This window comes from Delphinapterus leucas, chromosome 14 (genome assembly GCF_059928025.1).
Source record: "Delphinapterus leucas isolate spDelLeu-1000000601 "Yukka" chromosome 14, BTC_Dleu_Yukka2, whole genome shotgun sequence".
Classification (NCBI taxonomy): domain Eukaryota; kingdom Metazoa; phylum Chordata; class Mammalia; order Artiodactyla; family Monodontidae; genus Delphinapterus; species Delphinapterus leucas.
The window spans coordinates 70483825-70498177 of NC_143142.1; the positions used below are offsets into that span (position 1 = coordinate 70483825).

The following is a 14353-nucleotide window of genomic DNA, read 5'->3' on the forward strand; positions in this document are numbered from 1 at the left end:
CTTCAATTCAATCGCCCTTGATCTATAGTCACATTTGTTTGATTTACCTTCTCTTTTCTTTTTAGTGTGTTATATAATTGTGTACATTACCGAATGATAAGGGGCATTTCATCACAGGAGTTAATCACTCTTTAGAATGGATCCCACTGCATTCTCAGTCTTTCATAATTTGAAAATTGCATCAGGCCTCACATTATACATCCTAAAATATATTCTCTTACGTGACTTTTATTCTTAATATCAAAAAATTCTGCTCCACAAATGAACCTATTTATGGAACAGAAATAGACTCACAGACATAGAAAATAAACTTATGGTTAGGGGATAGTGGTAAGAGTAGGGGGAGATAAATTAGGAGTTTGGGATTAACATATACACACTACTGTATATAAAATAGATCAACAACAAGGACCTACTGTATAGCCCAGGGGGGAACTACACTCAACATTTTGCAATAACCTTTTCTTTTCAGAAAAGAATCTGAAAAAGAATATCTATATCTATATGTATAACTGAATCACTTTTCTGTACACTTGAAACTAACACAACATTGTAAATTAACTATACTTCAATTAAAAAAAAAATTCTGCTCCTTAACCAATGATGTTTCTCAAAACATCCTCCCTCCTCCCCTCACTGGTTGGGCCAACTTAAACAAGTTACATAAAACCTGAGCCCCGACTTACATATCTGTAAAATAGGGGTGATAACACCTAGAGTTGTAAAAAATGAAGAGTTTTTTAAATCCCTGGTTGCAGAAGGCACTCAATGGACAGTAACTCTTAAAATTCTTGCTCCGATTATTCTATATTATGAATAACCACAGAAAATAAGCAGTCCATAACAGAGAGGGTAGATCATGCCTATCTGGTTGCAAAGTTTATATGCAACTCTATTTATAGGAAATCAAATCCCATTTCTCTTTTGGTTCAGGAAACTTTCACGATCACAGTCCTTCATTTGTATAAAGAAACCAAAGGGGAACTTAAGCCAGGAAAGTCCAAATTGCCATATGGCGTTACCGTCCGGGGGAAAATCTATCTTAACATTTATTTCTGCCAGAAGTAGTTTAAGCAGATAAAATTTTCAAAATAAAACACAATCAGTTAATTAAAGTGAGAAAAGAATTTTATTTGTTTTATGCTAGAGTGGATCGAAGACAGCTTACAAGTGGCATCAAGCCAAGAGGTATTATTTCCTAGATCAGGCCTTTTCAAACAGGGCTCCCCAGGGAAGGGGAGGCGCTGCCCAGACAGGGCTTTGCCGTCTGGACTTGAACCAAAGCAGCTCTGCTTTGTTCTGTCACACACTGAATTTTTCCATGAGACTTTCTGTGAACAAAGAATGTTCTACAGCTAAAAGGCTTGGAGGCAGACTGCCTAGTTTCATGGCCTGACTCTGCCACTCAGGAGCTGTGTGACCTTAAGCAATTCCTTAACTTCTCTGTGCCTCAGTTTCTTTATCGGTAAAATTCAGATAATATTATTATTAATAATAATAATATAAATAATAAACATGTGGTTGTTTGTGAGTTAACATTTGTCAAGCACTTATAATAGTGCTTAGCACATAATAAATGATTAGTACATGTTTGTCAAATAAGTAAATAAAACATAAAGCCATTATCCACAATTACTGCTGACAAGCAGTCTGACTGGTAGAAAAAAGTCCAGTAATACTTTGAACAGTCTGCAGATTGAGCTGGGCTGTAAAGGAAAATCCATTTGGGGGTATTTTAAGACTAGCAAATCCATAGTATTGATTCTTTCTTGATAATGCATCAATAATTTGTCAACTTCCCCAGATGATTATACTAACATCCAATGAATAGTTTACCATTTCCAAACAATTCATACACATTATTGTGAATTATTATCCATGTGCTAAACCAGCACAGCACTGGGCACCCAGGATTATGTAACCAAACCTACTTTTCTGATTAATGACATAAGCATGGCTCAACCATTATACAATAAACACAAAGAAGGTGCCTGTTGTGGGTTGAATTTTGTCCCCCCTTCCATTCACATGTTGAAGCCCTAACCCCCAGTACCTCAGAATGTGACCTTATATGGAAACAGGGTTGTTGCAGACGTAATTAGTTAAGATGAGGTTACACTGGAGTATGGTGGACCCTAATCCAATATGACTGATGTCTTTATAAATAGGGAAAATTCGCACACAAGGAAAACTCCATGTAAAGTTGAAGGCAGAGATCAAGGTGATGATTCTACACACCAAGGAATGCCAGAAATTTTCAGGAAACCACCAGAAGGTGAAGGAGAGCCTGGAACAAATTCTTCCTTACAGTTTTCAGAAGGAACCAACCCTGCCAACACCTTGATCTTGAACTTTCAGCCTCCTGAACTGTGAGACAAGAAAGTACTACGTTTAAGCCATTCAGTTTGTGGTACTTATAGTCTAGAGATTTTAACAAAGGAATTCCCTTCCTTTATTTAACCCTTGATTCATTCATTCATGTATTAAACATTTATTGAATACAGCTGTGTTAGGAGCTGTGGCTACAGAAATGAGTCAGAGACCCCACTTTCACGGGACTTTCAGTACAGGGGGGAAACAGACATGAAACAAAACAATAAATATATAGGGAACATAATCAGAGGTGGTGTCATGAAGAAAAGCGGAGGCAGGGTAACAGAATAAAAAGCGGTACTGTTTTGGATGGGTGCTGAGAGAAGGCCGATCTGAAGAGGTGGCATTTAAGCAAAAGACGTGAATGAAGGAGGTGAAGCCGTGTGGCCATCTGGGAGAAGAGGATTCCAGGCAAAGGGCAGAGCAAGAGCTGAGGCTGGAACTTGCTTGAAGTCATGTTCTAAGAACAAGGTATGCAGTGTGGCCTACCTTTTTTTTTTTTTTTTCTTTTAATGGGCAGGAATTTTTCTTTTAATAAACCGAAACTTAAGACTTTCAATTTGCCTAAGGAGTTTTCTCCTTGGCCACTTAAAACAGGTCTAGCCCTGGCTGGTAAGGCCCCCCTCAGGGTTGAAGGAAAGACAGGCACAGCAAAGTCTGGGATGCTGTCAGGTGCCACAGGGCGCATGCAACTGAGTCCAGGTCCATGGAAGGAGTAGCGAAGGGCAGCTGACCACACGGCAGCATTCTCAACTCACTTCTGTGGGTACTGATTGAAAAGCACCGTGGTGGACGACTGGCTTGAATCTCCCTTCCAGGTATGTAGGGTCACCATCTGCATGAGTCTTTGCAGGAAAGATCCCTTACTTCTCCTTCACTCCCTGGGGCTGGAGCACAGGAACAACTCCTAGACTCAGCCAACTGAGCGCTCCCTCGGGGAAAGGCCAGCAAAGGATTGTCCCTCGGGTTTGTTAAGCTGGAGGCAGTGAAAATCCCATCATTATTCTGGGCAGGAAGGAGTCTGGCACAGAGAGTGCGTTGCGTCCAGCGGCAGGGACACCAGCGTGGTATCTAGTGACCAGTGGCAATGCCAGAAGAAGTCTATCCCCCTCTTGTTACAGACTGATCTTTGCTGAGGTACCGGGACTGGATTCTCCCATTTCCATACCTAGTTTTCCCATCGATTCTGGAAGCTGAATTTACTTCCAGTAAATTCCTTTCCTACTTAGGTTAGCCAGAGTCAGTGACTCTGCTTAGTGACCGAGAGCCCTGTTTTCGCACAGTTTCTGAGTTTTCACCTCCTCAGTTCTGAGCTAACAGTATTGACAATTGTCTCATCATTCTTGGTCACTATGATAGAGAGCTTTGATATTAGAAACTGAAAGAGTAATTTACAATAAAAGTGCTACAAGGGTAATTAGGTTATGTGAGGGGGGAGAAAAGCTAATATATCTCCAGACACTTGAAGAGACTGGTCACGTACTGAATGCTGAATAGCACCTGTTCTGCAGCGACATTACACGGCACAATGGTGACATCCAGTGTCAGCTGGCTAAATCTCAGGTGACTGTGCAGTTTACCTGAAAATGATGTACAGTATATCAAAAGGCATGCACGTTAACATGGAGCCCAAGTAACTGCAATGCTGTTTGCAAGAAATAATCTAAGATTTTTAAAGTAGAATTAATTTTTATTCATTTCTAAATGCTACTCATTTGTATACACAAATATATTTATATCATAGCCAGTGCTATAGCAAGCTCTTAGATATGAAATAAAAACTATTTAGTTTGGGGGGGAAAAAAGGATTGAAATCCTAGTACAAACACAATGTAAAATATATACTATTGACAAAGCACTGTGCCATTTACCAAAAATTATTTTCCATATATTGTCAGAATTAATCACCCCAACACACTGTGCTATAATTATTACCTATATATCTATATCTGTCTATATGTAGGTATAAGGCAACCAAGTCACAGAAAAGTGACATGTTTTTCAAGATCATAAGTTAATCTTATCACCTGAACCCAGATAGACTGAACCCCAAATCCAAGTGTCTTTGTAATGAGAAAATCTATCTTCATAGTTCACTGGTATAATTTGAAACTTTGAAAACAGCTGAAGGTTTCACCCAATGACCAGTATAGCAGCTCAACTGCAGAGTGGTGCAAATCACATGAATCCCTTCCCATTTGGGGAAGAGTGAGGGGTCCGGGATCTGATGACAGCCCACCACATGCAGGCTGGGGTATGCTGCCTTTAATAATCCTCATGAACACCTGAGGCGGTTAAGTGTTATTGTTCCCATTTTACAGATGAGAGAATGAGCTCCCCAAGGTCAAGCAAAGACAGCTCGTTAGTGATGGTCATGGACCCCAACCCACGGGGCTTGGGCTCTTTCCAAATTTCCACTTTGTCTCCTGCTGCATTCTGAATGGACTTCCAAGCCTAGTTTCTTGGGTCCAAGCTCATTTAGTAACGGGGGTTTTCCAAAGTAAGTGACTAAGTAACAGTCAGGTGACTCCTGCCATGAGCCCCCAGGTGCGTCCTTCAGGAGCCTAAGCAGATGTTGTCACAATAGATTTATTCCACAAACAGAGGCAGTGTGACTCCATGGCTTAAAGATGAGGGCTTCGGACTCGGTACTGCCCACAGGACTATTTTACTTCCCCACTAGCTGAGCAGGCTTGGAAAAGTTTTTTTTTTTCAATTCTTTTATCACCATTTATTGAAATTATTAATTTTTACACATTGAATTAAATTTTATCTTTATCAAAAATCAACTGACTGTTTTTGGGTAAATTTCTGGATTCTCTTCTAATCTATTTCGGTATATGTCTGTTCTTTTTTTTTCATCTTTTTTTATATTTAATGTTTATTTTATATTGGAATATAGTTGATTTCCAATGTTGTGTTAGTTTCAGGTGTACAGCAAAGTGATTCAGTTATGCATATAGATCTATCCTTTTTCAGATTCTTTTTCCATACAGGTTCTGACAGAGTATTGAGTAGCATTCCTTGTGCTGTACAGTAGGTCCTTGTTGATTATCTATGTTATATATAGTAGTGTGTATCTGTTAATCCCAAACTCCTCCTTGGAAAAGTTTTTAAACTCCCTTAGGCTTTAGTTCCCTCAACTGAAAAATCCAGATGAAAATGTTAACTTCCTCATAGAGTTACATGACAACTAAATGGGATACAGCATCAAAAGTGCTTATGGCGTATCTGACCATAATACACATTCAGAGAATATTAAGTAATTATCTTTATGTTCACAACTTATTGTAGATATTTACTTACAGGGCATCATTTGAAAGTGTCAACACCTAAGCCCAGTTGTCTCCCCTCTTCTCATCCCCCCACCCCCATTGGTCAATTACTCCTCTTGCTTTGACCTTCTCAGTTAACAATCCACTTAAAAGCCACTTATGACTCGTCAGTGAAAAAAACATGAGAAGCAGTTGTCACTGACATATATCTCAGTCATTTGTAACATTTATAAGGAAGGTGCCCTTTTGGAAAATTTTTGTGGCTTTATTAAATATTTTAAGAGCAAAAGGCTGAGGCATTTACAAAATATCTGTAGCTTCCTAAGCTGGTCTTGGGATATCTGAGCTTCAACATCATCTACTTCACTTTAAAAATTATCCAGCGAAGGAGGGAAAAACAGATGATACAACATGTGGGTGAGGATGGAGAGTAGCCGAAACTCCTGTACGTTGCTGGTGGGAAAGCAAAATGTGCAGCCACGCAGGACGGCAGCACTTAGGCAGTTTCCTATAAAATTAAGCACAGACGGTGCAACCCAGCAACCTCCCTCCTAGGGGATTTTTATGTTCCGTAAAACACAAATGTTTATAATTGCCAAACACTGGAAAAAATTCAAATGTTCATCAACAGGTGAATCCTACTCATCAACACAAAAGAATGACCTACTGATACCCACAGCGATGTAGATGAATCTCAAATGCCTTATGCTGACTGAGAACAGCCAAATCCAAAAGGATGCATATTCCATACTCCCATTTATATGACATTCTAGAAAATCTGAAGCTATAGGGCCAGAAAACTGAACTGGGGATTAAGAGTGGGGGAGGGATTGACTACAAAAGAGACATTGGGGAATACTTTGGGGGGTTGGAGAGTGGTAATGGAACTGTTCTAAATCTTGAAGGTGATGTAGGTTCCATGATTGTAACCATTCGTCAAAACTTACAGAACTCTACACTAAAAAAGATGGATTTATATGCTTTTATTTTTTAAACAGTAATTCAACAGCACCCTAGAAAATGCAAAGTGCAATGGAGATTTCAAAATCCAAGGAACTTCACTGATTATACCAGAACTAACTGGAAGGCACAATTAGCTGAATTTGTTTTCCTTAATTCAAATTGTTAACCCCTCCAGAAGTGTAAATGGCAAAAAAAAAAAAAAGTGACGGAATCAGAATTGTTAAAAAGCAAGTAACTGGGGCTCCCCTGGTGGCACAGTGGTTGAGAGTCCGCCTGCCGATGCAGGGGACACGGGTTCGTGCCCCGGTCCGGGAAGATCCCACATGCCGTGGAGCGGCTGGGCCCATGAGCCATGGCCGCTGAGCCTGTGCGTCCGGAGCCTGTACTCCGCAACGGGAGAGGCCACAGCAGTGAGAGGCCCGAGTACCGAAAAAAAAAAAAAAAAAAGCAAGTAACTGAGTTGCTGACAGGTAGTTAGTGCCGTTGCCCCTAGAAGAATAGTCCATGAAGTATGACATTCAATATTGTGACAAAAACAAGGGAAATCTTAAACATCTTAAGAAAGTTAATCATTATTATTTACTAAGGTGGAAAAGTAGGAGGAAATATATAAAAATATATAAGAAGTATACAAGGATATTTGCAACAAGATTTAAATCTAATTCATGAACCTAGAACTCCTTATCTCATCTACGCATTCCTTCTCTGATCATCGTCTAGATGCATGTTTTCATTCTTCACAGTAGAGCATAAACACATAGACCATTGAGGCAGTGACTACAAAGTCTATTAAGACTGACCACCCCCTGAAGCAGCCCGGACCCTGTGCTTCACTGCCCCCTCTGCCCATCCTCCTATATCAGGAAGAGGTCAGACCGATCCCAGTGCGGCATCCTACCAAAGTCCAGGGGCTAATAGAAAGATACAAGGCTGAGAAGCAGCTTCTGGCTCTGGGTGAAACCAAGTTCCTTATACCAGATCACATGACCGTTAGTGATGCGTGAGTGAACTCACCAAAATAACTAGAAGAAGTTTACAGCTCAATGCTTGAGCGAGCCTTCTTGCTGTTGGTGAACAGGCACAACAGGGGGAGCATGTCCACTCCAATTTCCAAAAGGTGAGAAGGATGAAGATGGATTCCTGTAATTGACATTTGACTCTCAAGAGACAATTGGAATGACATTGTCAGTGTAAGACTAGAAAAATACATTTGTTATAGCAATTTTTAAATTCTTACCAAGTTGAGAGAGAGAGAAAGAGAGGGAGAGAGACGTTGCCAACAGAGACTTAATTCATCTAACCACAGATCAGCAAAACATTAGTGTTATGAGCCACGAGCTCAGCAAGTTGTTTTGATATTACCAGCAGACAAACTGAGCTCCAATTGAGCACATCCAGCTTCTGAAAACTATACTATTTAACCTAGGCTACCTTATTTTCAAACTTTAGGAGCATAAAATTAAAATCCTTGCATTCCAAGTTGTCCATAAAAAAGACCTTCAAGTTATCTGAATGCTCTTTTTTTCCCCATAGGATCTTGCAATTTTGCAGTAACTTACAGGCATTCAGAGACATAGTGTCTTCTCTTTAGTTTCACAGAATCTGCCAACATTTTACAGAAGTTTCCACTCAACTAGAGAAATCTATGTTAGAGCATAAGTTGTCAAATGTAACCCACTAAAAATGCATTTGTCTTAAGAGTTAGCACAAAGCAGGGTGAATGGGGGTAATTAAGAAAACAGCTCTGACTGAACTGCTGTTCAAGGTCCCGGCTTCCTAAGAGACGTATAACCAAAAGCCAATGTTTTTGTAGTGTTAGAGAGTTCTTATTTCATTTGTTCTGTAGACTACTCATAGAAGAAACACCACCACGTAATAGGAACCTGGAATAATTTATTACTTTGGTCTAGCTCCTCTAAAGGTCCTGGAGGAACAAGGAGTGGCATTTCTTCTCTTTTAGATTTTAAGAGCTCAAACTAGTGCTTGATTTGGTAAATCAACAAACAGCTGTATCAGGTTCATCCTTTAGCACAGTCATAGAAACTACAGAATAATAAAATGAAAAGCATGTAAATCCAGATGCACTCCCTTCTACTTTTTGGCTTAAGGCTATAGATGACTCATGCTTTATGTTAAGTGTGCCACTAAAATATGTTATTAAGAAGTGCTCATATCTTTAAGAGTAGTTCAGTTATCACTGTTGGACCAAACACTCATCAAAATCCCCCAAATTTAAATGCATATCATTTGTGAAGAAAACGTAGCAAAGGAGACATAGGCTCTCTACGGAAGTTAACGTCAAGAGTTAAACATCTTTCCATACAGATGGGCAAGAAACACATGAAAAGATGCTCAACGTCACTAATTATTACAGAAATGCAAATCAAAACTACAATGAGGTATCACCCCACACCGGTCAGAGTGGCCATTATCAAAAAATCTACAAACAATAAATGCTGGAGAGAAAAGGGAACCCTCATGCATTGTTGGTGGGAATGTAAGTTGATACAGCCACTATGGAGAACAGTATGGAGATCCCGTAAAAAACTAAAGATAGAACCACCATATGACCCAGCAACCTCACTACTGGGCATATACCCAGAGAAAACCATAATTCAAAAAGAGTCATGTACCAAAATGTTCATTGCAGCACAATTTACAATAGCCAGGACATGGAAGCATCCTGGATGTCCATCAACAGAGGAATGGATAAAGATGTGGTAGATATATACAATGGAATATTACTCAGCCATAGAAAGGAACGAAATTGGGTCATTTGTAGAGACATGGATGGACTTAGAGACTGTCATACAAAGTGAAGTAAGTCAGAAAGAGAAAAACAAATATTGTATATTAACGCATAGATGTGGAATCTGAAAAAATTGGTATAGACGATCTCATTTACAAAGCAGAAATAGAGACACAGTATGGATACCAAGGGGAAGGGGGGTGGTGGGATGAACTGGGAGATTGGGATTGACATATATACACTATTGATACTATGTATAAAATAGATAACTAATGAGAACCTACTGTATAGCACAGGGAACCCTACTCAATGTTCTGTGATGACCTAAATGAGAACGAAACCCAAAAAAAGAGGGGATATATGTATATGTATAGCTGATTCACTTTGCTGTACAGTAGAAAGTAACACAATATTGTAAAGCAACTATACTCCAATAAAAAAAATTAAAAAAATAAAATAAAATAAAATTGAAGGCAGACCTCTCAAAGAAACAATGGAGGTCAGGAGATAGTGACATTACATGTGCTGAAGGGGAAAAAAATGTCAACTAAGAATTTTATATCCAACAAAATTATCTATCAAAAATAAAGGCAAGGGCTTCCCTGGTGGCGCAGTGGTTGAAAGCCCGCCTGCTGATTCAGGGGACACGGGTTTGTGCCCCGGTCCAGGAAGATCCCACATGCCGCGGAGCGGCTGGGTCCATGAGCCATGGCCGCTGAGCCTGCGCATCCGGAGCCTGTGCTCCGCAACAGGAGAGGCCACAACAGTGAGAGGCCCGCGTACCGCAAAAAAAATAATAATAATAAAATAAAGGCAAAATAAATTCTCACATTAAAAAAAAAAAAAAGATTTAAACGTCTTCTAAGTCCAACCTAGAATATGAAATGACCGATGCTTCCTGCCACTGGCACAGGATTTACGATTTACTATTTTCATGGAGTATCACAGAAAGATCACAGTGATGACATTTGGTAAATATCAGTAATCCATATCAGGAATATATTTTTCATAAATATAAATACAAGTTTGCCTCCTATCAGTTATTTTCAAATTATGCTACCATGGAAGCTGGACCAAAATATCTGTCTTACCCCTTCAATGTGACTGCAGAAATGCCCATCACCTGGTAAGCAAAATGTGGCATAGCCATCCAATGGAATGAACATTAGTTAGCAATAAAAAGGAACCACCAGTGACACATGCCACAACCTGAATGCACCTTGGAAACATTATTCTAGGTGAAAGAAGTCAGATGTTAAACACCATATATTGTATGATCTCATTGTATGAAGTGTCCAGAAAAGTCAAATCTAAAGAAACAGAAAGTAGATCAGTGGTTGCCTGGGGCTGGGGGTGAGAATGGTGAGTGACTGAAAACAGGCCCTTGAGATTTGGGAAGGATGGGGATGATGAAAATATTCTAAAATTGGATTGTGATAATGGTTGTACAATTCCATAAATTTACTAAAAATCACTGAATTGGACACCTGGATGTATTTTATGGTATGTAAATTATACCTCCAATAGAGCTGTTTTTAAAAATAGCAAAATGAAAAAAAAAAGCAAGAATGCCTTACATAAAGTCACTCTTTTCCTCTGAGGTTAAAAAATAATTATAGTCATGTTTTTCTAATTTACAGGAAAAAAATAACTTGATGGATAGGATTTTCTCGATTTGAATTTTTCACCCCCTAAATGATTGCATCTGCTACTACAAGTTTAGTTTTTATTGAATTTGCATGAAATTGATATTTAACTATTTCAGGTTTAAGATCTCAATATTTCATAATATTAAGCCCAGAACACAGGATCCCTAAATTCTTTCCCAGCCTAAGCAGAAGAGAAAACTGACTTGAATAACGTATAAGTTCCTTTACAATTTTTTAATCTATTTCAATCAGTGTAAAAGAGTCTGTGATTTGAAACTAATCTAGTTTCTAGTTTTGGTCACTGTCAAAAAGTGATGAATGGTGATTGCTGTGGTTCCTAATCTATGGCCTCGGGGTGTCCCGGAGGAGTCCAAAGTTGTGTAAATTCCATGAGGACAGGAATGTGTCTTATTTACACAAAGCTGTATCCCCCTGTGTCTCCTAGAAAGAACATAGTGCCCTACAAAATAAATATTCGTTCAGTGAATATATGACTAGGCCCGAAAATCCACAGATGCACCAAATATTTTCTAAAACCGAGTGTACACACACACACACACACACACACACATACACACACTATGCTTTTGTTTTCCAAATTCAGTGGGTGGCTGTTTTCACACTTAGTAAAATGTAAATTTACTTAAACATGCTATTAAATTGATAGTAACATGTTGCCATTTTGAAATGCTTTTCTATCAATAAATGGCCATTTAATTTTGATGTAAATGTCTCAGAGAGTCAAAGCCACTACTTTAAATGACATTCCCTTCAGAAATCTTCAGTTGTTCCCTTTTACAGCCATTATTCTAAACAAATAAATGTACACCTCACTTTTCAGTTTTGGCCAAATCTAGCTTAGCTCTTCCGGCTTTGTCCAGATTTGGGATTACAACTCAAGCCCACTGTCCAGCACATTATAAATCAATACGCTAACAAATAACATGCCTGTCATTAATTCTCAGAATCATAAAGGTGAATAATACAACTGAAATAGTGTCTGTCTTTATTTCAAAAATCTCTTTTTAGTTAGTGCAGGTTTAGTTACTAAATTTATTTAGCAAATCACAAAGGTAAAAACCTTGGGAAGTTTGCCTAGGTCACAGGAAGTGTAAGCCATTTTCATTCTTTCTGTAAGTGGTTGAGAAGTCTCTGCTTAGGTGCAAATTCCTCTGTGTCAGGGCCCTTCACTCTCAAATTATCAGTGTAGGGCGAGAGCGAGGGGGGAGAGCCCAGCAGGAAGAAACAACAGCACCAATTGTGTGTGCTAGGGTACCTGAAACTCCAGCTCAGATCATATTTCTGAAAAGCCAGACTTCTGCAGAACTGAATATTTAATAGCATTAGGTTAAAAAGACAGATTATATTTTCCCAATTGCAAATGAGAAGTAATTCCCTTTTGGACACTTCATCTAGTCTATATATACCAAGAAGTAAAAAAGGTTTTGATTCTTAAATCAAACAACTATAGTGAAAATGGTAAACAGACACAGCTTCAGCTACATTTGGAGCTAACGGCTTCTTCTGCTTATATATATATACACACACACACACATATATATATGTATATATATGTGTGTCTATATATATGTATATATAAATTTATTTTCCCTTTCGAAGAAGGTTGAAAAGTTACAGCCATGTCATCATCCAGTTTTGCACTGTCCTGTACTGTTCTTTCCGTAAGATGACACTGCCCCTTTGCAAAATTGCCTGGGGCTGAGTAACTTTCAGCTCTAAAATCCCATGACAGTAGAAAACTGTCAGCCAGTAGGCTGTTCTCTTTTCGCTACACCTACAGCTACAGAAGCCAGCACGAATGAATGGAGGGTAAGACAACCACCTTCACTCGTTCATTTGTTTATGCTCTTAAAAATTTCGGGCACAGTAAGCCGTCAAAGTTGCCACGCGGGGGTTCACAGGTGACAGCAAGTTTTCCAGAGGGCTTTCTCCACCGCCTGTGAATCGCGGGGACCCCTGACCAAGGGACTGCGTAACACCAATCTAAATAAATAATCAGGTGTGCACAGGGCTATGGCGGGGGTAAGCTTTCTCGGGGAAGGCAACTCTGTTCCTGGAGGAGCACAAACTTCTCGCCCAGGGAATCCGAGCCCAGAAAAGAGGTTTACAGGGAGAATATGCTCCTTACCAAGGATCCGTTTACAGGAAAATGTCCTTGGTACACTGGGCGGCGCTGGGGGGGGGGGGGGGCAGCTCCAAGGGCACCTGGACACCCACTCACCTGGGGGGCGGGAGGGTTGACCTGCCCGCAGATCGCAGGGGCTCGCCTACCTTGGAGGGCGCTCAGCGAGCGCAGCGTCCAGGCGCTGCTCTTCCGCTCTGCTTGGACCTCGGGCCGGGTCGGCCAGGCCGGGCTTGGTGGCTCCGCCCCGCAGGGCGCGCCCAGGGCAGAGTCCGGCGCCCCAGCGGCTCCGGGGAGGAGCCTGGGCCCCCGCAGCGCCTGGACGCGCACGCCCGGCCCCGGGCTGCCTTCTCTGCATCCCAACACCCGAGTTCCCAGCACTGCACACCCCTCAGTAACTGAGTTATGTAAAGGGGAATAGTTGCTGCTGCTTTTTCAAAAAGGTTCTGTTTGCACTCCAGGTTCATAAATTTTTGCTTTTGTTGTTGATAATAAGCCTTTTTATTTTGGAGTAATTTTAGATTTACAAAAAAGTTGCAGAGATAGTACAGAGTTGCTTAAACCCGCTCTGCCGGTGTCCCCTAATATTCACATCTTACATCACCATGGTACAGTTGTCAAAAATAAGAAATGAACACTGATCCGTTACTATTGCCTAAACTAGACTTCACGTAGATTTCACTAGATTTCCGCTAAGATCTTTCTGTTCCAGGATCACGTTCAGGACCCAACGCTCCATTTAGTGTTATGTCTCTTTAATCTCCTCTTGTCTGTGACAGTTTCTTGGTCTTCCCTTGTTTTTCTTAACTTTGAGTGTTTTGAAAAATTCTGCTAAGCTATTTTGTGGATATCTATCATTTGTTTTTTTCTGACGTTTTCCTTATGATTAGGCTGTGGTTATGGGTTTGGGGGAGGAAGACCACACAGGTAAAATGTCCTTCTCGTTATCACATCCTATCAGGGGCTACACGATAGCAACAGGACTTGTTACTGGTGATGTTGACCTAAATCGCTTAAAGTAGTGTCTGCCCGGCAGTTGCTATTTCTCTTTCCATACTTTTTTCTTTGGATGAGTGTCACCAAATTCAGCCCACACTCCAGAGAGGAGGGTTGGGGAAATGCAACTCCACCTCCTGGAGCGGGGAGTATCTACTTCATTGTTTGGATTTATTCTGTAAGGTAGATGTGTTCCTTCCCTCTT

General features: G+C 40.2%; 1 protein-coding gene across 5 annotated transcripts in view; it reads right to left on the minus strand.

Moving 5' to 3' along the window:
* CCDC68 (coiled-coil domain containing 68) overlaps positions 1-13984 on the minus strand; it is a 53812-nt gene extending 39828 nt beyond the window's left edge. For 2 of the 5 annotated variants that reach the window (XR_016387642.1, XM_022584451.3), the window contains exon 1: positions 7626-13239. The gene's annotated coding sequence lies outside the window, so the exon portion shown is untranslated. The other 3 variants (XM_022584449.3, XM_089895209.1, XM_022584447.3) reach the window with 3 other exon arrangements.
* Positions 13985-14353: the final 369 nt, after the last annotated feature.